Raw genomic sequence first — 5000 nt, 5'->3', positions numbered from 1 at the left:
CGCGGGCAATGCCGTCTTTAACCGCCACCACGTCAGGCTTGCGGATTCCCTCAGGTGTGCGGAGGTGGGGCTCCACAGAGACGTTGAAGCCCCTCTGCGCGAGTCCACGGGCAACATAGCGCACGATCGCGTCATGCCGCTTAACCCGGGACCCGTGCGTCCTGAAGCAAGCCTGTAACACGTGGTTGGCGGTCTCTACGGCCTGGCAGCCCGCGCGGCATCTGGTGTCCGCCTCCCGCCCGCGACTGCGCCGTGCCTTCGTGGGGAAGGCGTTGATGCGGGCGCGGAGAGCGTCGATGAAGTTACGCCCAGATAGCAGGCGACTGGTGTCAGCGACCCACTGGTGTTGCCCCTTGACGGCGGCGGAAGATGACAGCGCCGCACCGTCAAAGGCAACGTGCAGGCGCGCGGCCCACATCTCTCCAACCTGCGTCGACGATTTGAGGAGGTGGCCCTCCCACATAAGATGCCGCTCCAGCGCCTCAATCTCACGCTGCACCTCGTCCCGGCCTGCACCGTCGGCGGCTGGCCCAATCCTCTTCAGCGCCAGGAGACGGGACCGGCGAAGTGTTGGCCCCATCCATCGGCATGATGGGATGCCGAGGCCTCCCTGGGCTACAGGAGCGTGGAAGTAGCCCAGGGGAGTGTCCGCCGGAAGGCGGAACCATCTCCTGACGGCGGCACGGATGGTCACATCTGCCGCTTTCAACGCACCCACTCGGGTGCGGCTGAGGGCCAGCCCATGGTACAGGCCAGGCAGAAGTACGGTGGTGAGGGCGTGGAGGCGCTGTTGCGGCTTGAGCGGAGCTCGGGAGATGACGTCCAGCTGCTCCACCAGGTGGCGTCGTGGGTTGAAAACGCAGCGACCAGCGGTGGAGAATTGCAGTCCCAGGTACCGGAAGGTTTCACCCACACGTAGGGCGGGCACGGTGGCGTTGCCCGCTTTGAAGGTAACGTCGGCGTCGACCTTCACCTTCTTGTCGCGCCCAGACGCGACTAAGGCGAGGGTGAAACACTTCCGGGCGTTGATCTGCAGCCCCAGATGGGCGAGGGCTGCGACGGCTGCGTCGATGAGGGACTGCAATCCCCTCGCGGTCGATGCAAAAAGCAGGACGTCATCTGCGAAGGCCGCAGCGTTAACTCTGCGACCAAGGATCCGAGCTCCGATGTGGGAGGGAAGTTGACTCAAAACATAGTCCACCGCAAAATTGAAAAGGAGGGGGGAGAGGGGGTCACCCTGACGCACACCCCTAGCCGGCTGCAGGGGCACGCCCACGTCGGCGCCGCCCGCTATCACCGTCGTGCTACCCTCGTAACACCTTTCGACGTACTCAATAAAGCAATCCGGCAGGCCATGAGCCCTCAGCACGGGGCGGAGGGCGGCATGGTCCACCGAATCGAACGCTTTAGAGACGTCGATCGATGCCACAAAAACAGAGCGACAGGAGCGGACTGCGTCGGTGAGAGCAGTGTCCAAGATGAAGGTGTTTTCCAACATCCCATCCCGGGGGATGAATGCCCGCTGACGTTCGTCCACAGCACATGCACGCATCAGGCGTGACGCGAGAACCTTGTGAAAGGTCCGCGCCAACACCGAGCAGACCGTAATGGGGCGAAAGTCAGCGGGGGATGTTGGTGCAGCCGTTTTGGGGAGAAGTGACGTCCGGGCGCGAAGCAGACGCTCGGGGAGGGCGCGGGCCAGGAGGAAGAGGTTCAAGAGTTTCACCAGGACTTCATGCGGCAGGCGCCGCAGCTCCGCTGGAGTCAGGCCGTCCGGCCCGGCTGCCGATCCCCTGGGCGGCAAGGCAGCAGCGACCTCCTCACGTGTGACCGGCCCCCATAGGCACTCAGGAGCGACAGGCTCCGAGTGCGGGAGAAGGCGGTCACGGATGAAGCCGGCGGTGGAGATCGGCTTCTTCGTGAAGAGGTCCGCCCAGAAGTCCAGCAGACCGGGGATGTCGGGTGGCGGCTGCAGCAGGGTGCCGTCCAGCAAGCCGCGCACGCAACGCGCACGCGACCTACGGAAGGCGTCCTGTGTCCGCGCGTATTCCCAGCGGCGCCGCTTGCGCTTCTGCAGCGGCGGGGCGGCAGGCGGCCGCTTGGATGGTTGGCGCGGCCGCTGTGTCCTGGTGATCGACCTCTCCCCCCTGGACCCGACCGACGCAAGGGCATCCGGGAGCATGCCCAGGATGACATCGGGCGGCGTGCCCCGCCCCAGACCAATGACTCGATCCAGGGCAGAGAAACGCTGGGCGGAAGCAGGTAGCCCCGCCAGATGCTCCCAGATGGCGGCGTCAGTCGGCCCCTCCGGCGGCGGCCCGGTGGTGTCGGCCGCGAAGTCCTCGGCTGCGTCGACGGGCGGCGCAGCGGCCTCGCCCGCGTCAGGCAGCGAGCTCGCTGCTCCACGGCGGGACGCCGGCTCTTCACCCCGACCGATCTCAAGTGCCTCCATGAATTGGCGGACAAGCTGCTTGTGGGCAGCTTGCCGCCGTCGGCACTTGATTGCCTCAAGCGTTCGGTCGGGGAACATCCTGGTAAGTTCTTGATTTACAAAGAAGAACCGGGCGTCCCTCTCCAGGAACAGTTCGGCCTCTGCCTTGGCGAGCGACAGGACTTCTTCCTCCGTCCACCTCGCGCGATGCCTCTCCGTCACGATCTCAGCGTTGGCGGCCGCAGGGTGTTGGCGGCGGCGATGGACCCCGAGACCGTTCTTCGTGGTAAAAGTGCGGTGGCACTCACTGCAAGCAAAGGGAGCTACACAAACTATCGCATTTTCGTTACGGCCGGTTGGCCGGATAGGTGCTGGGGTAGCTGGGGTGGCACCTTCAGCGGAAGGGCCACCATCTCTTGTTTCTTGTCGGCTGCCCCCAACTATAAAGGGATAATGCGAGGGGGGGCTGGTAACCCCCCCAAGCCCCTGGTGCGGTCTTCCACTCTGCAAAAATCAGCGGGCCCACGAGAAGGGGAGAAGACCGCAGGAGAGGAGAGGCTAAGAGGGCTAGGCCCATGTATTGCGCATCACTCTCCCTGTAACTATAACCCAAGGAAGGCACCTCGCAGCAGCAGCACGACTACATCAAGACCGCACTTCGAAAAGCCAAGTCCGGATGCAGCCACACCGCCGCCACTTGGCCACCTTAAGAGAGTCATAGTTAAGAGAGTCATAGTTACTCCCGCCGTTTACCCGCGCTTGCTTGAATTTCTTCACGTTGACATTCAGAGCACTGGGCAGAAATCACATTGCGTCAACACCCGCTAGGGCCATCGCAATGCTTTGTTTTAATTAGACAGTCGGATTCCCCCAGTCCGTGCCAGTTCTGAGTTGATCGTTGAATGGCGGCCGAAGAGAATCCGCGCACCCGCGCGCCCCCGGAGGAGCACGCTAAGGCGGACGCGGCCTCGCAGCAAGGAAGATCCGTGGGAGGCCAAGGCACGGGACCGAGCTCGGATCCTGCACGCAGGTTGAAGCACCGGGGCGCGAACGCCGCGCAGGCGCGCGCATCCTGCACCGCCGGCCAGCACGAGGCCAACCAACGGCGAGAGCAGACCACGCCCGCGCTAAACGCCCGCACTTACCGGCACCCCTACGGCACTCACCTCGCCCAGGCCCGGCACGTTAGCGCTGACCCACTTCCCGACCAAGCCCGACACGCCCCGATCCTCAGAGCCAATCCTTATCCCGAAGTTACGGATCCAATTTGCCGACTTCCCTTACCTACATTATTCTATCGACTAGAGGCTCTTCACCTTGGAGACCTGCTGCGGATATGGGTACGAACCGGCGCGACACCTCCACGTGGCCCTCTCCCGGATTTTCAAGGTCCGAGGGGAAGATCGGGACACCGCCGCAACTGCGGTGCTCTTCGCGTTCCAAACCCTATCTCCCTGCTAGAGGATTCCAGGGAACTCGAACGCTCATGCAGAAAAGAAAACTCTTCCCCGATCTCCCGACGGCGTCTCCGGGTCCTTTTGGGTTACCCCGACGAGCATCTCTAAAAGAGGGGCCCGACTTGTATCGGTTCCGCTGCCGGGTTCCGGAATAGGAACCGGATTCCCTTTCGCCCAACGGGGGCCAGCACAAAGTGCATCATGCTATGACGGCCCCCATCAACATCGGATTTCTCCTAGGGCTTAGGATCGACTGACTCGTGTGCAACGGCTGTTCACACGAAACCCTTCTCCGCGTCAGCCCTCCAGGGCCTCGCTGGAGTATTTGCTACTACCACCAAGATCTGCACCGACGGCGGCTCCAGGCAGGCTCACGCCCAGACCCTTCTGCGCCCACCGCCGCGACCCTCCTACTCGTCAGGGCTTCGCGGCCGGCCGCAAGGACCGGCCATGACTGCCAGACTGACGGCCGAGTATAGGCACGACGCTTCAGCGCCATCCATTTTCAGGGCTAGTTGCTTCGGCAGGTGAGTTGTTACACACTCCTTAGCGGATTCCGACTTCCATGGCCACCGTCCTGCTGTCTTAAGCAACCAACGCCTTTCATGGTTTCCCATGAGCGTCGATTCGGGCGCCTTAACTCGGCGTTTGGTTCATCCCACAGCGCCAGTTCTGCTTACCAAAAGTGGCCCACTTGGCACTCCGATCCGAGTCGTTTGCTCGCGGCTTCAGCATATCAAGCAAGCCGGAGATCTCACCCATTTAAAGTTTGAGAATAGGTTGAGGTCGTTTCGGCCCCAAGGCCTCTAATCATTCGCTTTACCGGATGAGACTCGTACGAGCACCAGCTATCCTGAGGGAAACTTCGGAGGGAACCAGCTACTAGATGGTTCGATTAGTCTTTCGCCCCTATACCCAGCTCCGACGATCGATTTGCACGTCAGAATCGCTACGGACCTCCATCAGGGTTTCCCCTGACTTCGTCCTGGCCAGGCATAGTTCACCATCTTTCGGGTCCCAACGTGTACGCTCTAGGTGCGCCTCACCTCGCAATGAGGACGAGACGCCCCGGGAGTGCGGAGGCCGCCGCCCCGTGAAGGGCGGGGAAGCCC

The 5000-nt window shown here is 62.6% G+C and overlaps 1 pseudogene; it reads right to left on the bottom strand.

The window, feature by feature from the left end:
- LOC124589654 overlaps window positions 1-5000 on the bottom strand; it is a 7970-nt pseudogene that overhangs the window by 1935 nt on the left and 1035 nt on the right.

This window comes from Schistocerca americana, unplaced genomic scaffold, assembly GCF_021461395.2.
Source record: "Schistocerca americana isolate TAMUIC-IGC-003095 unplaced genomic scaffold, iqSchAmer2.1 HiC_scaffold_718, whole genome shotgun sequence".
Lineage (NCBI taxonomy): Eukaryota > Metazoa > Arthropoda > Insecta > Orthoptera > Acrididae > Schistocerca > Schistocerca americana.
The sequence above is the reverse complement of the archived record's forward strand: the minus strand, read 5'-3'. Positions and strand labels throughout refer to the sequence as shown.